Raw genomic sequence first — 13892 nt, forward strand, 5'->3', positions numbered from 1 at the left:
CCCTCTTCTGGGCTCTCCTTCCTGGAACTTCTTTCAACTTCTGGACTTGGTCCCCTTCCTTTGCAGGTCTTCAGGTCCAGGAATCCAGCAGTTGTTCTTTGCAGACCTGGTTGGCAAAATCTCAAAAACGAGGTGTAGTGTGTCCTAAGGAAACTTGCAGTACTTTACTCCTGCTTTTCAGGGCTCTGTGGTGGGGTGATTTACTTACGTTTACTGTATTCTTACTCTTCCACGGATTCTACACACACTACACTTGTCTGGGGGGGAGTTTGTGATTCACATTCCACTTTTTTAGTATATGGTTTGTGTTGCCCCTAGACCTATTTTCGCCCATTGCATTCTATAGGATTTCCTATTGTTTGCATTGCTATATGACTATTTACTTTTTGGTGCCAAGTGTATATATTGTGTATAATACTTACCTCCAGAAGGAGTATTGTCTCTAAGATATTTTTGGTACTGTGTCACCCAAATAAATACCTTTATTTTTGGTAACACTGAGTATTGCCTTTACTTGTGCATAAGTACTGTGTAACTATAAGTGGTATTGCATGAGCTTTGCATGTCTCCTAGTTCAGCCTAAGCTGCTCTGCTATAGCTACCTCTATCAGTCTAAGCTGCTAGACCACTACTACATTCACTAACAAGGGATAATCGGACCTGGTATAGGGTAAAAGTACCCATGGTACCCACTGCAAACCAGGCCAGCCTCCTACATTTGTGGTGCAGCGGTGGGATAAGTACTTGCAATTGCTTTACCACATTGTCACCTTTGCTTTTCACAAAAAAAGCTTGCTCCAAAACTTAGAGCATATGTAATATATACCTAGAGACAATTTTCTAACTTTCTTAAAAGTTCTTTAAACTTTGCAAAGGTTTTTACAAAGCTCTGAAAAGTTTGCTTCTTTTCTCTAAAAAGTTAGCTCTGTTATTCTACTAACTTTTTACTCACTTTCCTAAACTTTTTTCTTTCAATATGTCTTCTGTAGAAGCTACCCCTGGAATTGTCAAGACTACGTATGAGAATCTTAACTTTAAAAGTCTGAGGGGGTCTCTGTATTGAAAGAAGTTTAGGAATTGGGAAGAACCCCAATAAGGAGTTCCTCTTAAATCTTCTCCTCCAAGATGACCAGGGACTCAGCACTGGTCCAGATCAGACAGGGGAAGAGGTAGAGGATAACTTTAACCAGGAAAGCTCAGAGGAGCAAGATGACAATCCTGGGGAGGGTCCTTCCACATACCTATCTGTCAACAAGCCCCCTAGTATAACTGGTAGTGGTAAGGGTTCACACACAAGTAGGCTCCCTTCACCCCTAGAGGCAAGGTCACTAGAGTGGCCCCTGTTAGAGATAGGTCTGTCTCTGCAAACTCTCATGTTACCTCTGTTTCAGAGGCTTCACATAATTCTAACCCTGAGGACCAGTCCCTAGATAGGGAACTCAGAAAGCTAAGGTTAGAGGAGGCCAGACTGAAGCTAATGCAGCAACAGTTGCCTTAGAAAGGGAATCCCTGGCTTTGGAGAAAGAGAGGTGGGGTTTGGGGTTAGTTCCCCATGGTGGCAGTAGTAGTTTTAGAAATGCAAATGTTAGGGAACCCTCATTTGATACTAGGAATCTGCACAAAGTTGTCCCTCCTTACAAGGATAGTGATGGCATCAACAAGTGGTTTACTGCACTTGAGGAGGGCCTGTAAAGCTCAGGGGGTCCCTCATGTACAGTGGACTACTATCCTTTGGTTATCCTTCTCCGGCAAAGTTAGAGACAGACAGGATGATGCAGATAATTACCAGGTTCTTAAAAATGCACTCTTGGATGGTCTGGGCTTAACCACTGAACAGTATAGACTTAAGTTCAGAGAGACCAGAAAGGAGTCATCACAGGACTGGACAGAATTTGTAGAGTGTTCTGTGAAGGCCCTAGAAGGTTGGTTACAAGGCAGTAAGGTGACTGATTATGAAAGCCTATACAGTATAACTTGATTCTGAGAGAGTATATCTTGAATAATTGTGTGTCTGACTTGTTGCATCAATATCTTGTGGACTCAGATCTGACCTCTCCCCAAGAATTGGGAAAGAAGGCAGACCAATGGGTCAGAACAATGGTGAGCAGAAAAGCTAATATAGGGGGTGACAAGGATGGCAAGAAGAAAGATGGTGAAAAATCTCAGGACAAGCATGGGGATAAAAGTAAACAAGAGATCCTTCTTCAGGTCCAACACACTCCTCTGGGGGTGGGGATAAAACGTCTTCATCTTCTTCAAACTCTTCACACAATCAGAAAAAGCCTTGATGGTATGTGTGTAAAATAAAGACCATTAGCCAGGGGATAAGTCCTACACAGGTAAAGCCCCTGAGCCTACCACCACTAAGGCATCAGACTCTAGTGCCCCTAGCAGTAGTGGTACTGGTGGTGGGACTACTGGTAATAGTCAAACTAAAAGTGTAGTTGGGTTCACTTTTGGGACCATAATAGAAACTGGGGTAGACAGTCCCAAGACAGTTTCTGTCACACCTGTTGGCATTGACCTTGCCACCTTGGCTGCTTGTCCCTTATAATGGATAAGTACAGGCAGTCAATCTTAATAAATGGTGTTGAGGCCCAGGCCTACAGGGACACAGGTGCCAGTATCACTTTGGTGACTGCAAACCTGGTGTCACCTGCACAACACCTCCTTGGACAGAAGTTCCAAGTTACTGATGTCAATAACTCCACTCAGTCTCTCCCCTTAGCTATAGTTCAACTTAGTTAGGGTGGAGTTACTGGACCTAAGCAGGTGGTGGTATCACCTAGCTTACCTGTAGATTGTATTTTAAGGAATGACGTAGAGGCCTCAGATTGGGCTGAGGTAGAGTTTAGTACCCATGCATCCATGCTGGGAATCCCTGAGGAACTGCTTCCTCTTATTTCTGGTGAAATGAAAAAGCAAAGGAGAGAAAAAGGCCTGAAATCTCAGTAGCCCTCTCCACCAACAGGTAAGGAAGGTATCAAAGTATCCCTTCCCCACCCTGCCACTAAGGATACCATTCCTGTGGTGGGAGAAACTTCTCCTGGGGTGGAACCTGTACCAAAGGAGCCATCGGCTACCACAGCTGGACTCCCGGAGGTAAAAGTACCTCTCTGTGGAACTACTAATCCATATGTGCAAAACTGCACCATTTAAATAAATATGGAGCATCCCTCCAACCCACCCAGAGAAACTTTAGTGCAGCAGCCCTGCACTGCCTCTAAACAGGATAGCAGCCCTGTCCTGGTGCCGAGCTTATAGGACAGCAACCCTTCCCTGATCCAACTCAAGAGAAACATCAACCCTGTTCTCTCTTACAGCCATATGGACAGAGTTTTTGCCCAGCTATGGCTTTATTGAGACAGCATCCCTGTCTAAAATGTCCTGCATTCAGCATATGCCCAGTGGACCAATCCCACTGCCCAACTTTAAAACATACTAATAGGAACTCTGACAATTTACATTCACACTGTTGGTTAGGTAATAATCTCCAAACTGGGTGGTTTACATCCCCACAGGGAAGTAACCATATAGTGGATGATAAAGGGAGTAACCACTCTATTGCAGATCTCCTCTCCACTTATCACCACTTAGACAATAAAGTCTCAACTGGCCAAGGTTAGCCTTATTGTCCTTCGTTTGGGGGGGGGGGTTGTGTGAGAAAGTAGCCTCTTTCTAGCATGGTTACCCCCACTTTTGGCCTATTTGTGAGTGTGTGTCAGTGTTTTTTTACTGTGTCACTGGGATCCTGCTAGCCAGGACCCCAGTGCTCATAGATAAAAAAACCTATATGTCAGTATGTCTTGCCTGTCTCACTGGGATCCTGCTAGCCAAGTTCTCCTGACTTGTAATATGGCAGTCTTCACCACCAGGCCCGCGACTATCTGACCTCCTCCTTCACCTTGACGGTCCACTGGCCCTCAAAGTTGTAATTAGGGCCTAAATGTCCAATTGGATACTTTTCAGCAACCCTGAGCCTAGCGTCAGGGAAATCTTAAAGATTTTTAGGACCTTGGGCTACACATGTTTGGGGGCCCCTGTTCAGAACAGCTTTAAATTTAAGATCCAATTTCACATCTTTCATTCCCTCTTTGTCCAGGTCACTGACAGTGCACAGGCCATTTGTCCAAATTCTGAATGCGTTTACAGCTAATATTCATGGTTAGTGACAAACATATGTTTTCAATATTGTAACACAGCAGCAGATCACTAATATTACTGCAAATAATCTCTGTGACTCCCTCCCATTTCTCATATGTGAGGTCTTATTTTGATCTAGAAGAAACTTTTTTTTTTAATGGATGTTGCATGACACTTACAATATTTCTAGGCAAAATGTCTGTAATAGACTCTTACACATCACCCCCTTTAAAAATAAAATAAAGGAAAACAGTACTTTAAACAATTTGTTCAAGGTCATCAGGGCAAGACAGCAGAATAGAGCTGGCTTAATCAGGGGCCAGAGCCCACTTTGCCCATGCCTTAAAACATCTTTGGTTAGCCTGAGCATTCAGCAAACCAAGAGGATTGTGATAGGTCACCCACTCATTGTGAAAGTGCCACACTCCATACTCAACATTTGGCCAATAGCTTCTTCACCTACTAAGAGACAATCAATCTGGCTGCAGAAAATGTATCTATCAGAAGGTGTAATATCTTGAACTCTGATTCACTATTGACCACCCCAGAAAGGGACAAAGAGAAAGACTGATCACAACTGCGTGAGCATTACTGAGTTCTGCACAAAGCCAAGGCCAGACATGCTGGATGTTCCCCTCCTTGAATCTGACCATACTACATCCATCAACAGCTCTTGTTTGAGATACCTACATAGTGTTTTGAAAGCCACATATGCTGTTTGCACCCTTAGTGGAGTTGTGGCAGAATCCTACCTATGTAACCTCCATACAAATAGGGGAATTGATTCCCTTACTCGAGCGTGGCGTACGTTAGACAGATTGCAAGTTATCATTTACACTGATAGCCAGCATGGATTCGGTGTTGTGTATGACTCTGTCCAGCTGTGGTCACAGAGAGGATTCATGACCTCCAGTGGCTCACCAATAAGAATGGGCTGTATGACTCCAACCTACTGGAAGCCCTTCAATTGCCAAAGGATATTGTTGTAGCAAAGTGTTCTGCACACAGGCATGACACTGATTTCATCACTAGAAGCAACCATGATGTGGATGAGATTGCTCAACATTGCGCACTTGAGTCAAGCACCTTTCGCATGGATGAGCCTTCCAGTGTTGAGGGAGAAACTGTTTCAAACATGTTACTGAATACTGTACAAACGTTAAAGTACCGGAGGGAATTACAACACACTGCCCCAGAGACCCAAAAGATGGGTTGTGTGACGGATGCTATGATATCTGGGTATCCATTTATGGAAATCCTGTGCTTCCTGATTCCATTTTTTTCTTCTTTTTTCATGTATATTCTTTATTGCCATTTCACCAATTAACATCCATATACTGTAACTAGTATAAGTTCAGTGCAAAACTTCCCAATCTCTGTTCCAACCCACCCCCATTCTATCAACTTGATATTAGTTATGATTGACACCTTTTAGCTTGGCTGCATAAAAGAAGAACCATTCAATTTGATTATCTCTCATGATCACTGAGAATAGACTTTTAACATCCCACATATTCAAACATCCTAGGAGCTGGGCAGGACATCACGGGCCTAGCAGCATGGTGTTTCTCCGCTCGCTTACCGGTGCACCACTATCATGTCTGTAGTCTAGGTTTCCACAGTCCAGGGAGGTATGGTGTCTGGGGAATCCAGCAAGTCTGCCAGCATGGCAGCCCATGCCTGTAAATCATATTCTGGCTTTACGTCCTTTCTACATTTATGCATACATCCTTCTTCAGCCACGGCCCACTCAGCCATCCACGTCTGTGCCTGAGGTGGGGGTTGGAGAAAGCCAATGTATGGCAATTTGTTGTTTTGTGAGGACTAACCCCAGCATTAAAAACTTTCTGCTCAGCATCTTTTTTTTCCAGACTAGTATTATCCCCAGGAAACATTGTTTGGAATCCCTTGGGACCTCCCAGCCCATCGCCGCAGACAGTCTTTCGGTCACCATTTGCCAGTAGGTATTTAGTGCCCTTTAGTCCTAGATCACGTGGAGGAAGCCCACTTGTTCCGCAGAGTAACGATGACAGGCAGAAGTCCTACCTGGGTCTATCTTGTGGAGGGTGGCCGGAGTTTAATAAACCTAGTGAATGATGATATATTGAATCAATTTAAACCTTGCATTAGCCGTGGTTTTTTGCACCACAGCATGCACTGAGTAACTCAAAAATCAGTTTGCCAAGTTCTAAAAAGTATCCTTTGGGCAAGTCAAATAAGGCTCCCTGAAAATAAATAAACAAAAGGGCAAGACTATCTGTTTTATTAGTGCCAAATTACCCATCATAGACAGGTGTAGCTTATTGCAAAATTTGATTGAGGGCCAAAGGCCTTCCATAGCTCTCCCTAGATTCAGGGACAGGAACATTCCAGATAGTCGGGCAATCCGTATATCTAGGTGTCATACACTTGCTGTCTCCCAGGGGAGGGGTAATAAGACAGCTAGTCTTTTTGGGCCTCTCCCAAGATGCCCACAGGAAACAATCTACATTTACTATAGGTAGCGTGGAGTCCAGACAGTTCCCCAAATTCCATCAATGTTCTGAGTAAAACAGGAACAGAGTATGCTGGTTGCCTCAACTATACCAGTGTATAGTCGGCGTATAATGAGACAACATGTGTGGTCCTTCCTATGGTTACTCCTCATCCACGCATAACTGACCTCAGTCGAGTCACCAGTGGTTCAATCGAAGGGAATAATGGCCACCCCTGTCTGGTTCCCCTTTGTAGTTGAAATAAAGGCGATATAGTCCTACTGACCCTGACTCTCGCCACCAGTTCCCTGTAAAGCAATTTTACCCATTTATGGTAATACTCCCCCAACCCAAATTTATGAAGGACTTGCCATAAATAATCTCATGATAGAGAGTCAAGGGCTTGTTCCACATCTAGAAGGGTCAAGGCACACGTCTGCTCTCCTAATTCAGGTGCCTTCCGTACCAAGGACAACTGTCTTAGGTTGCACATCGTGTTCCTATGAGGAATACATCTGCAGTGGTCCTCGTGCACCAGTTTTCTCATGTGCCCTAGTAACCTTGTGGCCAGAATTTTGCTGAGAATCTTAGCAACCCCACGTAAGCATGGAAAGAGGGCGGTAGGAAGAGATCTCCCAGGTGTCTCTATCAGGTTTGGGCATCATGACTCGTGGAGTCCGGCAGTCTCCTTTTTTGCATTGCCTCCTGATACACCACCAGCAGATGCTCTGCCAAGAGATTAGGGGGCATGTTTATACTCTGTTTGCGCAGAATGTGCGTAAAAAACTTTGACGCACATTCGGCGCAAACCTTGCCCCATATTTATACTTTGACGCCCGACCCCGCGGACGTAAAAAATCCTCCATGTGCGCCATTTTTTGTTTGCGCCTTATTTATACTCCCATGTCATTTTGATGCACATGAGGGGGCGGGCCTTAAAAAACGGCGCACAGCCTGATGTGTGCCATTTTTTAACGCCTGGGTGAGGGTAGGTGTTAAGGGACCTGTGGCTCACTTCCATGGTCTCTGACCATGGAAGCAGTCCAGAGGTGCCCTTCCCTGCCTCCAGGGACACCCCCTGCCACCCCCACCCACCCATGGAGGATACCCATGGATGGGGGGGACCCATCCCAGGTAAGTACAGGTAAGTTGAGGTTAGTATTTTTTTTTTTTAAGTGGCATAGGGGGGCCTAATTTGGACATGCCACTGTGCCCAATGACCATGCCTAGGGGACAGAAGTCTTTGCTAAGACAGGTGTCATTTCACTGGGGTTTGTGCGTAAAAAAATGGCGCAAGTCCGGTTTGAGCCATGATTTTTGCCTCAAACCTGAAGTGCACCATTTTTTGACACACAACCCCCATTTTCCCCTACGTCAATCCTTAAAGAAGGCGCCTGCAGAACGCGTAGGAATGGCGTTAGCCGGCGGTAAATGTTTGGGCGCAAACCAGCGCCGCCGCTGGTTTGTGTAAAAAAGTATAAATATGGGCCTGGATTTTTTCTGATAGAACTCTGTAGGCAATCCAACACTTCCAGGGGCCTTAGTTGTGTGAAATGCATGTATTGCCGACACAATTTCCTCCTCAGACAGCGGTGCTTCTAGAAGAGACTTGTCTTCTTCCGTTACACAAACCATTGATAAATCTGCTAAGTATGGCGCTACTGTAGCAGTAGGGGCAACACATGATTGCTGATATACCCTCTTTAAGTGTGCCACAAAGACATTAGTTATGCCCCATTGGGAATTTACCTCCCGACCTCTGGGATGCCTCACCATCACCACCGGCGCCTTCTGTTCTGCCGTTCGGCGCAACTTTGCCAACATTCTACTGGCTCTGTCACCCTCCATATAAAGATGCTGTCTATGGGCCAGATGTATCATCAAGGCCTTTTGCGATTCGGAAATAGCTATTTTTAAGAAATCGCTATTTCCGACTTGCAAAATGCCATGCATCACATTTGCAAATCGGTAATAGCGATTTCTTAAAAATCGCAAATGCTATTACCAAATCGCAAATTGCGATAAAGGCCCCATTCACACCTATGGGCCTGTTGGCCCATATCTGCGAATTGTTTGCATTTCCAAAATTGCGATTTCTTAACCAGAAATCGCAATTTTGGAAATGCAAAACCCCAGGGTACTGGGAGCCAAAAGGCCCCCTCTACTGCTCCCCAAAAATTTATTTTGGGACATGTAAGGTGCACACATGCCAAAAGGGCATGTGTGCTTTACATGTACATTTTAAAAATGCATTTTAAATGCATTTTTACATTTTTCACATGGTTCCACCAGGTTCAACCTGGTGGTAAATAGCGACTCCTAAATGCCCAAATCGCATTTAGAAATGGTTTCATACATGTGCTAAGAAATCGCAAAGAAGGATTCCTTATTTGCGATTTCTTATTTAGAGAGTCGCAATTTGCGACTCTCTAAACAGGGTCGCAATTTTAAGGATTCGCTATTTTTTCCTTAAAATTGCGTTCAGAATGTCTTTCATACATTCTGAACTGGCTTTTTGCATTCACAAACGGGCATTCGCAACGTTTGCGAATGCAAAAATCCTTGATACATCTGGCCCTATATGTGGTAAGTATGAATTTATCAAGTCTCTCCCATATGTCCAAGAGTTCTATCTTAACATCTTTCCATTCACCCAGTTTGTTCAGAGACCCCACCAGCTCATCCTTCAGTACCTTAAATTTTGTCTCATGTAAGTCTAGCATGCGTGTGATCTGCATTTTCACCCCATGTGTTGTTTTCATGCATTCCCTCCTGAGTACTACCTTCATGGTATCCCACTCTGTGGCCCGGGCCCCAATGCTTCTCCAGTTTTTGTCAAAGTAGCGGTCTAATGTTTCATAAACCATCTGAGAAATTCAATTCAATTCAGCTTTATTTTGGCATAAAATACCATAAAAGCATGCTAGCAAAATTCATACGTTTGCAAAAAGAGTAAAAACATTTTAGGAAGGTCAATAAAATCAAATCCATCATGATGTTTAAGAAAACCAAATCCAGAACACCCCAAGGCCACATAATACAAGTAAGCAAGTTATCAATATAATTATTATAAAAATAAACAATTTGTCATTAGAAATAATATAAAAGTAGCTGGTGCCCTGCCACCATGCCTCCAGGATTGTCCCTGAAATTTATGACGTGGAGTGGGGCCTCATTGTGGGACACCTAGAAATAGCGAATGCCTTTGCCAGATACCACCAAACATTATACTGAGCGTCTGCAATGATCGATCTGGGTCAGGCCTGCCGATTATTGGACGAGGTTCCCCTCCCGCGACTGCCCACGGTGGAGGTGCGGATCTTGGATGAACCTATTAACGCAGAGGAAATTGGGGCAACCATCTCTGCACCAGGTACGGGGAAAACGCTGGGTCCCGACGGGTTCCCCTCGGAATACTACAAAGTGTTCAAGGAAGACTTAACGCCACACTTGTTAAAACTCTTTGCTGAAGTGGAAAGTGGCGGGTCCTTCCCCCAAGAGTTGGACGCCGCCACTATTGTAGTACTTCCTAAAACCCAACCCCCTCGCTGCACTGTGCGGATTATAGGCCGATATCGCTGATTAACACTGAGGTTAAAATCTTCGCCGCTATCCTCGCCACTCGCCTCAAGAAGGTTCTGGAGCAACTAATCCACCCAGACCAATGTGGGTTAATGGCAACCCGCAGTACTCGACACTGCATCCGTCGTTTACACGTGGCTCTGGCTGAACGTCGCCGGCTGCCCCGAGACCTTGCCCTTTTACTCATCGACTTTGAAAAGGCCTTTGACTCGGTCGACTGGGGGTTTCTCTTTTTAGTGCTCCGGCACGCAGGCTTGGGACCGAGGTTTTGTCGTCTGGTCCAAGCGTTGTACACCAACCCTACAGCCCGCGTACAGGTCAACGGGGCCTTGTCCTCAATTTTTGAGGTTCATTGGGTCACGCAGCAAGGATGCCCTTTATCCCCCCTTCTGTTTACCCTGGCCATTGAGCCTCTGGCCCAGATGGTCAGGACAGACCCAGTATATCGCGGCTGGAAGTGGGGTCACTCCCGAGAGGACAGGATAGCGCTATACGCTGACGACGTCCTGTTGTACATGGAAGAGCCCAGTATAACGGGCCCACGAAGTTTCTGCCTTCTATGGCGCTATGAACAGGCGTCGGGACTTAAAATGAACCCTACCAAATCGATACTGGTCCCACTGGCTAGTTCCCGTGACTGTTTTGACTGGCAGGACACAATACCTCTACGCAGGCTCAGTTTTAAATATTTGAGCATCTGGGTGTCTCTCCTACCTGAACTGACAAGGGCCAGAAACCTGTCACCGCTGTTGGCATGCGTCAGGATGGACCTACAGAGATGGCAGACTCTACCACTAAATGTGATGGGCCGAGTGGCCCCATATAAGATGATGATCCTGCCAGGACTTGTATATATATTTCAGAACTTTCCCTTCCCAATCCCTCGCTCCTGGTTTGGAGGTCTTGAAAGCACTACAGGGCTGTTCCTCTGGAGGGGTGCCAGGCATCGAGTAGCGGCACAACACTGCCGAAGAGGGGTATATGACGGGGGCCTGGGTGCCTCGGATCCCTATTTGTATTATCAAGCCACCCAGTTAATAGATGATCAGCTAGAGTTGGAGATCCTGGGCTTCCCACGTATCCTCGATATGCTAGACGGAGCACCCCTCCCCCAAGACATGGAGGAGATAACTAGGGTGTTTTTTTGGTGTGGCGTGCCGCATTAAGACAAACCCGCTGGAACACTGTTGTTACCCATCAGACCCTGCTGTGGAAGGGGAAGTGGTTGAGCGTGACTGCAGCGCTGGAAGGGTTCACAGAATGGGACCTGCTGGGCATTTCATTGGTGGGAGACATATGGAGAGGGGAGGCTATGAAATAATTTCAGGACCTACAAGCAGACTTTCAACTAACTCAGACACAGTTCTTCAGATACCTCCAGCTTAGACATGCCCTGAGGGTCCACTTGCCGGCCGCCGGCCCTTTGCCGGACTAAAACCCACTTGAGGCCAAGCTACTTATGGGGAACCTGGGTGGGAAGAGCATCTCCCAAATCTATAAAATGCTAATTAACAACGCTCCCGGTGACCTGGGCTCAGTTAGAACTAGATGGGAGTCATGGATTGGGGCCCTCGAGGAAGAGGAATGGAGGGAGGCTATGATGGTACCGGCGGTGTCGGTTAGACTTCGCGCAGTGCAATTCTACTACCTACACAGAGCATATCTGACACCGTCCAGGTTGCACCAGGCAGGTCTCCGCTCCTCTGCCCAATGCCCGCGATGTTTGAGTGAACCTGCGGATTTCTTCCATATGGTTTGGACTTGTCAAGTAATACAGGCATATTGGGGCAAAGTGATCCAAGAATTGGGAATGGCCCTGGGACAGGAGGTACAGAGGTCCGCAAAGATATTCCTGCTAGGGTGGATGGAGGAAATGGGCGGATCACGGGCGAAGCGCGCCCTGGCTGCCACAGCCATGTTTGTTGCCAAAAGAGACATCGCTGCTGCCTGGAACTCCTCCGAAGGTCCGTCACTCCGAAAGTGGAGAAGGGGTGTTGACTGGTGCGCAAACCAAGAAAAACTGGTGTACGAATCCAGGGGTTGCCCTCGGAAATTTGAGAGAACATGGGGACGATGGGTGATTTGATGCCACAGATCAGGGTAAGAACACGACTCTGGATGTTGTAACAAGATCTGATTTGATGTTTGCCTCCTGGTCCGCATTACTGTCAAATGTTATTGTCGATGGTGGGTTGAAACTGGAATTCCCTGTACTGTCTGTGCCTTCTGCTCTGCACTTTTCTTTCTCTTTTAAAACAATAAAAATGTGTTTATCAAAAAAAGAAATATTATAAAAGTACATAAATTACATAAATTTTACGACAAGACTATAGATGCAAACCTTTGTGCAAAGAAACAGTGGAGATTGTTATCTCACTATTAGTAGCAATAGCTACATATGTGCACTAGTAATATTCATTGGAGGTGTAGAATTTATGTTTTTTTGGGAAGACATTTGCCTCTTGCATACCAAATTTCCTCTAAAAACGTTGCCAATGCGCATACCACTATAACGTGTGGACTTGTTTTACAAATTCTAAGAGCCAAGTATCAATCCCCAAAGCCCAATAATTACCATAAAGGTTTCATCCAGTAAGCCCTCTGTTTCTTATACGCCTGGCAAAAAAATAAACATGTGCAACACTCTCTTGAATCATACATCCCATTGGACAAAGATCAGTTGGATTTTCCGTTTGTTTCCATCTTGATGTATAAGCCCGCATGGGTAATGATCCAAGTCTAAATCTAATATAAAGTGCACGTGCTAAGGGTGAAGTTATTATGTCTAAATAATGCTTGAGCTCATAGTGGCACTTAGTTAATAGAAAGTCCTCTGTTAGACTGAACAATGGAACTAATGCCATCTCATTTACTTGTCGACTCGACCAGTAAATGTCCTTCAAGATCTGGTTGGCGTTCTCTGGTAGATGGGTAGGATCAGACCAATACAAGCCTAGACCAAGCTTATGGAAGATAATTTTTACGTGTTTGCACCACAGGACTTTCTCTATATTGGGGGTTGCTAACACTGCTCTAAGCCAAACTCCACACCGGAGTATCTGTAGACCATAATCTGATCCAATATTGAAGTGGCTTAAGAAGAGCTGATTTTGCTATGGAACATAAATTTAAATCCATTCATATGGGCAAAGTGGGAGAGCTCAAAGGCACTTTTAATAAAGCTTTTATATACAAGTTTTCTGCTTTCTCCAAATCTTGTAAGTTGCAATACCCCCATAACTCAGCACCGCAGGTGACTCCTCCTCTGACCTGACTTTTATAAATTTCCACTGCCAGCATTATGGAATATCTGGATGATCTGGCAGCAAATATCAGTATACCACATGCTTTTTGTTTCTAGGACATAATACACTTTAGCAGATGGGCTGACCATTTGTGTTAATCCTCCATTCTAATTCCTAAATCATCAAAATCCATTACTCTTTCTAGGAGTTTCTCATCAAGCATTATTGTTTTCCTCATTCTACATTTTAAGTCCCTGAACACCTTGTATTTGGTCTTAGATGCATTAATTTGGAGGCCATGATCCCTAAAAAACCATCCAAAATTCTCAAGAAGGCTGGTTAGACCTATAGTGGTTTGCAAACCAATAGGGTGTCATCTGCAAACAGAAGGCATGGTGTCTTGGATCCATCTAGTTTTGGGGCATCATTTTCACAATCGAGCAAATAG

Source organism: Pleurodeles waltl, chromosome 11, assembly GCF_031143425.1.
Source record: "Pleurodeles waltl isolate 20211129_DDA chromosome 11, aPleWal1.hap1.20221129, whole genome shotgun sequence".
Taxonomy (NCBI): Eukaryota; Metazoa; Chordata; class Amphibia; order Caudata; family Salamandridae; genus Pleurodeles; species Pleurodeles waltl.